The 11,203-nt window shown below is 52.6% G+C and overlaps 1 protein-coding gene across 2 annotated transcripts in view; it reads left to right on the forward strand.

Moving 5' to 3' along the window:
* The window catches only part of CTBP2 (C-terminal binding protein 2), a 146,412-nt gene that overhangs the window by 43,942 nt on the left and 91,267 nt on the right, over positions 1–11,203 (forward strand). The window contains exon 1 of one of the 2 annotated variants that reach the window (XM_075348500.1): positions 3,707–3,790. The exons of the other annotated variant lie outside the window; for it this stretch is intronic. The gene's annotated coding sequence lies outside the window, so the exon portion shown is untranslated. Of the gene's footprint in view, positions 1–3,706; positions 3,791–11,203 lie in introns of those variants that run through there. 2 annotated transcript variants of the gene reach the window in all.

Here is an 11,203-nt window from a genome sequence, read left to right on the forward strand (position 1 = left end):
TCCGTAAGCCCCTGCCGGATGGTGGCTGGCTTCTCTTTGCGTACCGGTCCGGTACCGCCGGGCCACTGCCCGTCCATGGTCCTTACGGTTAGCTCCAATAGGCCACTCCTGCAGACGGTCACCACCGTCTGCCAACCTTGCTGATCCGTCCGGGCCACACACCCGGACCAACTTCAGGCTTCTCTACTGCCACTTCCTCCTTCCACTTTCACTTCAAACTCTCATCTCTCTCCACTCCTCAACTCAACTCCAAACTCATCTGCCTGCTTTTCCCGCCTCCAGGACTGTGAACTTCTCGCCCCCTGGTGTGGACATCAAGCCCCTGGAGGAAGGCAACAAGGGTTTTTGTCTGACTTTGGTGTGCCTGACCAGGAGTGTGGGGTGTGTTGGTGTTCTCCTGTGACGACCTGGCTTGTCCAGGTGGCGCCACATATTTTTATATAGATAATATTATACATATAATATATCTATATATATAATTGCCTTATTCTGTCTGTCTGTCTGTCTGTCTGTCTATCTGTCTGTCTGTCTGTCATGCTCGCAAAATTGTGTCCTTACGGTGACACAAAGCTGATTGGCCGCTGGGGCTCGCCATGGCCCCGCCCCCCCCACACCGATTGGCCGCTCGCCCAGGCTGCGCCCCCACACGGATTGGCCAGCCGCTCGCCCAGGCTCCGCCCCCCCACAGATTGGCCTCTCGCCCCGGCACCCTGCAGGCATTGGCAATTCGGCCAACGCCACGCCCCGCCCCCCTCACGCAATGCACGCTAGCTCTGGGCCCCGCCCCCTCCCTCACCCCGCGCATTCCCCGAAGTGACACGGCTGTCACGGAGGTGAGTACTGTACTCCCCCCGCCCCCCCCCTCCCCCCGCGCATTCCCCGAACTGACACGGCTGTCACGGAGGTGAGTACTGTACTCCCACCCCTACCCCCACCTCCCCCCCGGCCCCCGCTCGCACGGGGAGTGGTGTGGATTACGTTGGTAAACCATGCTCGCATGGTTACAAGCGTATCAAGGTCCTGCTGCGGCGGAAGGATCCACGCGCACACACAAACATACACACACATCAGATCACACACACCTCACACACACCTCACACACACATCACATCGCATCCACATACTCACAACATCCTGGGATATCGCTTGCTTCTCGGCCTCGATACTGTGCTGTTGTGATCTTCCAGGACCTGCCGGAGGATCACATGGCCAGAAGCATGTGATATCCCCGGATGTTGTGAGTATCAGCGCGTATATGCGATATCGTCAGTGTCTGTGTGTGTGAGTGTATGTCGGGTGTGTGTGAGTGTATGCGATCGGGTGTGTGTGAGTGGATGCGATCGGGTGTGTGTGAGTGGATGCGATCGGGTGTGTGTGAGTGGATGCGATCGGGTGTGTGTGAGTGGATGCGATCGGGGTGTGTGAGTGTCGGCAGAGGAGCACGGCGTGCTGGAGGAGGCTGGGAGCAGAGAGGCTGATCATGGGGAAGGCTGGAGGAGAGAGGCTGATGCTGGGGGAGGCTGATGCTGGGGGAGGCTGGGACGAGGGAGGCTGATGCTGGTGGAGGCTGATGCTTGGGGGAGGCTGATGCTGGGGGAGGCTGGAAGGAAGAGAGGCTAATGCTGGTGGAGGCTGATGCTTGGGGAGGCTGATGCTGGGGGAGACTGGGAGGGGAAGGCTGAAGCTGAGGGAGGCTGGGAGGAAGGAGGCTGGGAGGAGAGAGGCTGATCTGGGGAAGGCTGGGAACGGGAGGCTGCTGAGGGGAGCTGGAAGGAGAGAGGCTGATGCTGGGGGAGGCTGGAAGGAGAGAGGCTGATGCTGGTGGAGGCTGATGCTTGGGGAAGCTGATGCTGGGGGAGACTGGGAGCGGAGGCTGATGCTGAGGGAGGCTGGGAAGGGGAGGCTGGGAGGAAGGAGGCTGGGAGGAGAGAGAGGCTGATCCTGGGGAAGGCTGGGAAAGGGAGGCTGATGCTGAGGGAGGCTGGAAGGAGAGAGGCTGATGCTGGGGGAGGCTGGAAGGAGAGAGGCTGAGGCTGGGAGGAGAGAGGCTGATGCTGGGGAAGGCTGATGCTGAGGGAGGCTGGGAGGGGAAAGCTGATGCTGGGGAAGGCTGGGAGGACGGAGGCTGGGAGGAGAGAGGCTGGGGAAGGCTGGGAGAGGGAGGCTGATGCTGGAGGAGGCTGGAAGGAGAGAGGCTGATGCTGGCGGAGGGCTGATGCTGGGGGAGGCTGGAAGGAGAGAGGCTGATGCTGGTGGAGGCTGATGCTTGGGGAGGCTGGGAGAGGGAGGCTGATGCTGAGGGAGGCTGGGAGGAGGGAGGCTGGGAGACGTAGGCTGAGAGAAGAGAGGCTGATGCACACACACACACACACACACACACACACACACACGCGCGCGCGCACTGCACAACACACCACACAACACACACTGGGAACCACAAACCAACTGCCCTACACAGACACCCACACACACAGACAACGCTGGACACACACAACACCCAAACACCGCGGCACACACAAATATACGCACATACCGCACAACACACACATTGCACAAAACATACCTCCCCCCAAAACACACCACACACACACAAACCGCGCAACACACACACAACGCTACAGACACACAGCGCTCCACAAACAACGCAACACACGCAACACACATTACAACACCGCTCTCACCCCCGTCACACCCCAGACAACACCCAGAACATGTACAGCGCCTACACAAACACTTGGTAACTACACACAACAACATCTCTATATATATATATATATAACAAAAATCATACATGAACTACACAATACGTAAATTCTAGAATACCCGATGCGTAGAATCGGGCCACCTTCTAGTATATATATATATATATATATATATATATATATATATATATATATATATTATGTATACATACATATACATACAGGAGAATAGTAATAAAGCTTTTGTTGTGACGCCACTTGCAGGTTGCGTGTAGGTAGATGGAGCCGCCGCTGCACAGTCTCTCACCGCTGGGGCTGATGTTTCTCCGAATAGATGAAATAGTGACGTCATCACTTCTGCTGTTGCAGTCACACATGCTGATTGGTGGAAGAAGGAGCCAGTGGCTCCATCCTCCCACCAATGTCTACCCTGCTATCTGCATCATGAGGATACACATTAGCGGTGATACCGGAACGGGAGCAATGGTGACGGTGAGCCAGGGCATTGGGCTGACTATGGGCTACTGTTTTCAGCCCTTTGGCATCTCGGTCTGCGGACCAGAGAGGAACAGCCGGAGGGATGGATGTGACTCGTGTGCTGCACTTTGCCTAGGTCTGCAATATAGCACATATTATGAAGAACGCTTTGTAGTGTTTGGTATTTTTTGAGTACTGTTTTGCAATGTGACCATGTGGCAAAAAGGCTCTCTGACTTTCTTGACAGAAAAAAGGCAGGAAACCATACTACTCTATGGCTACAATTTTGGCACTGCCGGTATGCGTAGCTGGCAAAGGGAGATTTACAAGCCAGTATCTGCTATCTGGAGGGAAAAACTTTTTCTAATTCAGCTTATAGGTAGCTACAAATTAAAATCCAACCCATTAATGAGCCTTAAAGGAGGACCTGCCTATTGCTATAAATTATTAATTTTTATCTTGTTATAAATACTGCTGTTCTCCTGAATCTGTCAGTGTTTTTCTTTTATTCCTGTGCCTTATGAGTCGCCCACCTGCAGCGGTCGCGTCAGGGACACCACTCCACCTCCGGGGACGCCACAGGGTCTTCTCTTTGGTATCTCTGGCAACAGGTATGTCAGGTTATTTACATCTGAGTCGTGACGCCACTCACGGTTTGCGGTCAGGGATATTTGGGGTGACTGCCACTGCAGCTTTAACGAGCGTCTGGGGCTGATGGAGTCTGCAGTTAGATGGTGTGGCCTCCCGTGAGTGAGGCTGGCCCCAGGGGCTCGGGAGTGTAGAACAACAGGTTCCAGAATAACTCAGTCTCAGTCCAAAAATGTCTTGCAACTGGGTTTTACTCCCTTTTTGGTGTTCTGTGAGGAACCCGGGTGATGCTGAGATACACCAGGGTGGAACCAGGAACTCCTTCAGGCCGAACTGAGGGTAACCATTAACTCGCCTTCCTAGCACTTCTTTGTTTCGGATAACCCCTGACTTGAAGTACCGTGGGATTCATCCAGGGAAGTCGCTACTACCTTTTCTCCTCTTTTTGGACTGTTTGCCGGCAACGTGGACCAGGTGAGATGGCTTCTGGCTCTGTCTCCTTATGGGTCACCCTGTTGCTGCTGAGGCTCAGACTCTGTAGTTTGGTGTGGGACATGTAGTTCCCCTCACCGGCAGGTTTAGCAGACCACTAAATGGATTGTCTACTCTAGGGACCTGTTCCCTGTGCGTGGCCTAATTTCCAGGAGTCCCCGTACTCGACTGCCTCTCTTTCAGGTGTCTTTCAGGCTGACTTTCTGGTCACCGTTCTCCCCCGCCAACAGCTACCACACGTGCAGGGTCTGACTAGCCTGTGTGCATGTCTGCGTCTCTTAGCAAACTGCTCTCACTGCTCCCAGACTGGCTTGCTCCACCTCTTTCCTGACAGCCTCTGCAACTTAGCTTCCAGCCCTCCTCTGCACCCCTTGATTAGATTGAAGGCAAACCCCTCCCAGGGGCTGCCCAAGGGTCCCATCTAATGGTGTGGGAAGGCCTGGTCACTATGTTCTGTGTGTACACACCTCATTCTGGCCTTTGGAATCACCTGGTTGCACTGTCCCTGCATGGGTGCAGTACTCAGTGGTGCCTGACCGGGTCAGGGCGGAACACTTACCATTCCTGAGATATGACCCTCTCCTACCTGCATGCAAATGTTAGCATTTTCAGAACAACTGGGTGTGGCCCTAAACATTTTTCTTCCCAGTTTGGCTAATAAAGACCTGATTTAAATACATGAAAAGAAGGGGCCATATCTCAATAACAGAGAGGAGCATGAACAAAAGAAAAACGCCGCCGGATTCAGGAGATCGAAGGCATTTAACACCGAGGTATTTTTTTATTTATTTTTTTACATGTTTATGGTAAGTAGTGGGTCATCTTTAGAGGACTCATCTTGGCCATGAACGTTTGATGAATGTGAATCCCAAAACTTAGGAGAGCAAGAGACCTGAATCTGTATCCCAAGGACAGGGCCCGGCCTGTGCTACTGTGAATGGAGAGGTGACCTAGGCCTTTCAGTGAGCTCTAAACTCCCAAAAGGTACATCAGCGAGAAAAATGCTTTTCAGAATATAGTGCCTCATGGAATTTGATGGCTACTTTCGGGGGTTCCCTTGTGCTTTTTCCAACCAGAAGTTGGTTTTTTACAGTGATCTGATGTGAATGCTGCCGCCTCTCGCTGTGGTTATCGTCTGCCCTACATTAGTTTGTGGCCCCAAAGATCTGATTCCAGTTTACTGCATGTAATAGAAACTATTGATAGCACAGGAGAAGAAATGGCTGTCAAGGCTAATAAAATCACACTTCCCATTGCATATATGACTTGTAATTCTCCATTATGTTACTAGGCAACCTGCTTATAATGACCTTCAGAAATGTAGGCCTTTGTGCGCTCGGTGCCTGAAATGTTTAGACTTTCTACGTGACCCAGGTAACAACATGCCATCTTATAATTAGAGACGGATGCATCTCTATGAATAGAGTTTATCATTCGTCGTAATGATCAAAACACATGAAACGCGACATTAATGTAAACCTGCGTCTGTCAATTTAGGCCTGTCACTTTAGTTTATGGTCGTCAAGGATATCTATATGTTGGCTTTGTGAAGTCCTTTACTCTCCACATTGATGCACATAATTCTGCTTTTGACAAAGCACCCGTTTAGATGGATAGATACACAGATAGAAGGACATACAACTGAAATAACAAATAACCCAAAACGGAATTTTCGGGCCTACAAAGTCCTGTGATCACAGCAGCATCAGCAGTCTCTAGCATTTTCTCTCAATATTGCTAACAAACGGCGGCGTAACTAGAGTTCGATGGACCCTGGTACAAAATTTGGACCTAGTCCATCCCCCTTATGTTGGTCAGATATACGTATGTATAAATTTAGCATTCTAAAATCCTGCAAAGACATACAAGTTTCCCCCCCCATTATGTAGTAATGCCCCCCATCTGGTTTTAATCTCCTCCATCCTGGGCTCCTTCCTGGTAAATATGTCCCCCATTGTGGTTTATATGCCCCCTCCATCCTGGCATATATGTCCCCCCATCCTAATGTATATATGTTCCCCATTCTAGCCCACATCCTGGTGTATATATGTCCCCATTCCTGGTATGTATGTCCCCCATTCTGGTATGTATGTCCCCATACTGTCCACCTCCTAGTATCTACCGTCCCCTTCCTGGGACCCTCCTGATGTATTCTGTCCCACTATTGGGCCCATCCTGGTATATACTGTTCCGCCCCAGCTAACAATGATAACAACCGCATCTCCTTTGTGGACCGGAAGTCTATTAGTGTGCTATATAGATGTTTAGTAGTAATAATAATAATTAATAAAAATTAGATGCTTTTACATACACATTATTGGTCAATGGCCTTACATTGAGAAGATATCTTCTGGCCCACACAGAAGATGATGTATGAGTTAGGTAGTCAGAACTGCATGTCATGGGTATTCAGGAGAAAAATGAGAGGTCCTGGGAACAGAAGGCACAGATTGGAAATTATTTAGCTAAAGGGGGATAGATTATAAAAATAAAAAAGAAATTAAAATGCTCCTGCAACCCTTGGTCAGGTCCATGAGTGGCAAATCATTCGACTAAAAATGGAAACAAAATGTGTTCTGTGGATTTTACTACTTACCTTGGACTTCCCACCTGTAAGGGGTGACCCAATTTGTAACAGAATTAATTTGATGCAGATTTTGATCTCCATAGCAAGGTTATATGCGCACGCTGCAGAAAACGTGCTCACAAAAAAAACTGCACCTTGTGCCAGAAAAAGCAACAAAAAGAACCGCATGTGTTTTTTTGCACGTTTTTTGTCCCACGTGGTTTTTTGTTTTTCTTTAGTAAAATCAATGGCTGGAAGGGCTTAAAAAAAATTCATGACAAAAACTCAGAGTTAACATGCTGCAGTTTTTTTGTGCACCAAAGACTGCACGCAACTCCCCCCCCCCCCCCCCCAAAAAAAAAACGTAGTGCACAGCATTTCTGAATCTCATAGACTTTGCTGGGAGAAGGCAAGACATACAGATTTGGGCAACAAACTGCACCAAAAAAAGCATAGAAAATATGTACAGAAAAACCCACAGCATGCGCACATGTTGTTAAAGGGAAGGTGTGATCAAAAAACACTTTTTGTCAATAACTGAAAAATATATAAGTATTAATGCTTTAATGTTATGTTTAAATAATATTATATTTTTTTGTTTTTTAATTGAGAAATATATATATAAAAAAAAAAACCTAAAAGTTTGATATTTTTCCACTCTTAAACACTAGGGGGAGCAGCTGCTGAAATCCTGCTGTAGAGCTACTGTAGAACTAGCTCACATTACAACTGCAGTAAAAGTGGGTGGGATTTGCTCTCCTGTGTGTGATGTCGCCTCCCCCTCCCAATCTAGGTGTTCTCCAAAAGGATAAGGGAAGATGAAGTTTAGGATCACAGTGTGGAGCCAATTTATTGGTGACTGCAAAAGTCTATCCTAATATGTCTAAAAGTGTTACTAAGGCCAGTTGCATAGTGGCTCCACTGTATACCGCGCCACACTGTCCCAATGCCCCGCTGACTCTTTCCCAATGCCCCACTGTATCCCGCGCCCCATACACTGTGCTGCTGGCCAGGATCGGAGGTCTGAGATGACATGCGGCGAGGAGGGGTGATCTGCAGCCTGAGCGGCACTGCACTACAGATGTCATGCTGCGATCACAGTTTCCAGCCCGCATGTACTCACCTCAGACCTCTGCCCCCGGCAGCCTGTCCTGTCAGCGATCAAAGTACATAGGCAGCGAGTAGCGAGGCCCAAGGTGAGCACATGCGTGGAGGGGGGTGGTGAGCATCAGAGTGGGGTGGGGGTTGTGAGCGGCAGAGTGGGGAGCAGCACGCCAGGATCAGTTTATAGTACAATCACCGCTGCCTGGCACTGGTACTCACCCCATCCATCCTGGCGGGTGACGGGGGGTAAAGTGGAGCACATGCATTACGCTGTGAGCTCCACAAAGATGGCGGAATTCCCCTCCCTCTGCTGTGATCTGGACAGCCCAGGGAGCACATCTAGATGACAGCAGACGCTGTTTCTGTGTGTAAAGGGGTGGTTCACCCATTTTTTTTTATTTTCTGTAGAAGTTCTACTTACAATTCTAGGTATTTTCTCCATTGGCTTGTATTTCCATTCTGGCACTGAGCGGCGCTATGCTGCACGCTCAGTGCCTGTCACATGACCCCCCTGGAGCTGTTGGCCTGCCAGCATCCTCTGACGTCCCGGCATTTCGGGCTCTCAAACTGGTCGGGTACGTCACAGGAGGCTGGTCACCACTCAGATTGAGTGACAGTGCTGTGGGCGGGTGACTACCGCACGTCACAGCTCAGCATCGAGGGGAGGATCCGGAGGACGTCAGTGTGGAGCCGGCGTCCTGCAGATGGTGAGGCACGGGGGCGCCAGTGTGCAGTTACGGGGGGGTTTCTTCAGCTGAATCCCCCCCTGCACGTAAGTATGTGCTCACACTCTCCACCGCCCGCCTCTGCTCTGCGCGATGTCAGGAGATCGGGCCGGGTGTCAGGCAGTGTGATCATCTGCTCCTCCCAGCAGCACTGCAGGACGCAGCAAGACACTGACAGGCATGTCACCGCTGTGCTCTGCCATCTGTCCTGCTGCATGGGACCAACTGTCTGCACCACAAGTCACAGAGTGGAGACAGTTGGTGACAGAGCACCTCTGCCCCCCCCCTTCTTCCCCACTCTCTTCTCTCTCCCCACTCTTCTCTCCCCCCTCTCTCTCTTCTCCCCCCCTCTCTCTCCTTCTCCCCCCCTCTCTCTCTTCTGCCCCCCCTCTCTCTTCTGCCCCCCCTCTCTTCTCCCCCCCCCTCTCTCTTCTCCCCCCCTCTCTCTTCTCCCCCCTCTCTTCTCTTCTCCCCCCCTCTCTCTCTTCTGCCCCCTCTCTCTCTTCTGCCCCCCCCTCTCTCTTCTTCCCCCCCTCTCTCTTCTCCCCCCTCTCTCTTCTCCCCCCCCTCTCTCTTCTCCCCCCCTCTCTCTTCTCCCCCCCCTCTTTCTTCTGCCCCCCCTCTCTCTCTCTTCTCTCCCCCCTCTCTCTTCTGCCCCCCTCTCTCTTCTCCCCCCTCTCTCTCCCCCCTCTCTCCCCCCCTCTCTCTCTTTTCCCCCCCTCTCTCTCTTCTCCCCCCCTCTCTTCTCCCTCCTCTCTCTTCTCCCCCCTCTCTCTTCTGCCCCCTCTCTCTCTTCTCTCCCCCCTCTCTCTTCTCCCCCCTCTCTCTCCCCCTCTCTCTCTTCTCCCCCCTCTCTCTCTTCTCCCCCCTCTCTCTTCTCCCCCCTCTCTCTTCTCCCCCCTCTCTCTTCTCCCCCCTCTCTCTTCTCCCCCCCCCTCTCTCTCCCCCCTCTCTCCCCCCTCTCTCTTCTCCCCCCCCTCTCTCTTCTCCTCCCCCCTCTCTCTGTCCCCCCTCTCTCTCTTCTCCCCCCTCTCTCTTCCCCCCCCTCTCTCTCTCCCCCCCTCTCTCTCCCCCCCTCTTTCTTCCCTCCCCCTCTCTCTTCTCCCCCCCTCTCTCTTCTCCCCCCCTCTCTTCTTCTCCCCCCCCTCTCTCTTCTCCCCCCCCTCTCTTCTCCCCCCATCTCTCTCTTCTCCCCCCCTCTCTCTTCTCCCCCTCTCTCTTCTCCCCCCTCTCTCTTTCCCCCCCTCTCTCTTTTTTTTCCCCTCTCTCTTTTCCCCCCCTCTCTCTTCTTCCCCCCCCCTCTCTTCTCCCCCCTCTCTCTTCTCCCCCGCTCTCTCTTTTTTTTCCCCCTCTCTCTTTTCCCCCCCTCTCTCTTCTTCCCCCCCTCTCTCTTCTCCCCCCTCTCTCTTTTCCCCCCCTCTCTCTTTTTTTCCCCTCTCTCTTTCCCCCCCCTCTCTCTTCTTCCCCCCCTCTCTCTTCTCCCCCTCTCTCTTCTCCCCCCCCTCTCTCTTCTGCCCCCCCTCTCTCTTCTCTCCCCCCCTCTCTCTCTGCCCCCCTCTCTCTCTTCTCTCCCCCCTCTCTCTTTTCGCCCCCCCTCTCTCTTCTCCCCCCCTCTCTCCCCCCCCTCTCTCCCCCCCTCTCTCCCCCCCCTCTCTCATCTCCCCCCCTCTCTCTTTTCTCCCCCCTCTCTCTTCTCCCCCCTCTCTCTTTCTCCCCCCTCTCTCTTCTCCCCCCCCTCTCTCTTTTCCCCCCCTCTCTCTTCCCCCCCCTCTCTCTTTTCCCCCCCTCTCTCTTCTTCCCCCCTCTCTCTTCTCCCCCCTCTCTCTTCTCCCCCCCCTTTCTCTTCTCCCCCCCCTTTCTCTTCTCCCCCCCCTCTCTCTTCTCCCCCCTCTCTCTTCTGCCCCCCTCTCTCTTCTCTCCCCCCTCTCTCTTCTGCCCCCCTCTCTCTCTTCTCTCCCCCTCTCTCTTCTGCCCCCCTCTCTCTTCTCCCCCCCTCTCTCCCCCCCTCTCTCCCCCCTCTCTCTTCTCCCCCCCTCTCTCTTATCCCCCCTCTCTCTTCTCCCCCCCGCTCGCTCTCTTCTTCCCCCGCACGCTCTCTTTTCCTCTCCCCCCGCTCGCTCTCTTTTCCTCCCCCCCCCGCTCGCTCTCTTTTCCTCCCCCCCGCTCGCTCTTTTTTCCTTCCCCCCGCTCGCTCTTTTTCCTCGCTCTCTCCTGGCATGGTCAGTACAGAAATCTCTCCATCGTGGAGGGGTGAGAGGGAGTATTAAACATGGAGTCCCTACTGTGTCTGTGTATTTATTTCTAATAAAGTATTTTTCTCTGTGTGATGTCTTTTTTTTTTTTTTTAAACCCTTTGTTGGAGATTCTTAATGGCCAGGTTAAACTTGGCCTGACATTAAGAATCTCGGGCTTTATACCAGCTGGTAAAACATAGCTGGTAATTAACCCCTTATTACCCAGCGTGCCACCTGCCACCAGGGCCACTGGAAGAGTTGGATACAGCGCCTGAAGATGGCGCTTCTATGAAAGCGACATTTTCTGGGGCAGCT

Source organism: Anomaloglossus baeobatrachus, chromosome 5 (genome assembly GCF_048569485.1).
Source record: "Anomaloglossus baeobatrachus isolate aAnoBae1 chromosome 5, aAnoBae1.hap1, whole genome shotgun sequence".
NCBI lineage: Eukaryota > Metazoa > Chordata > Amphibia > Anura > Aromobatidae > Anomaloglossus > Anomaloglossus baeobatrachus.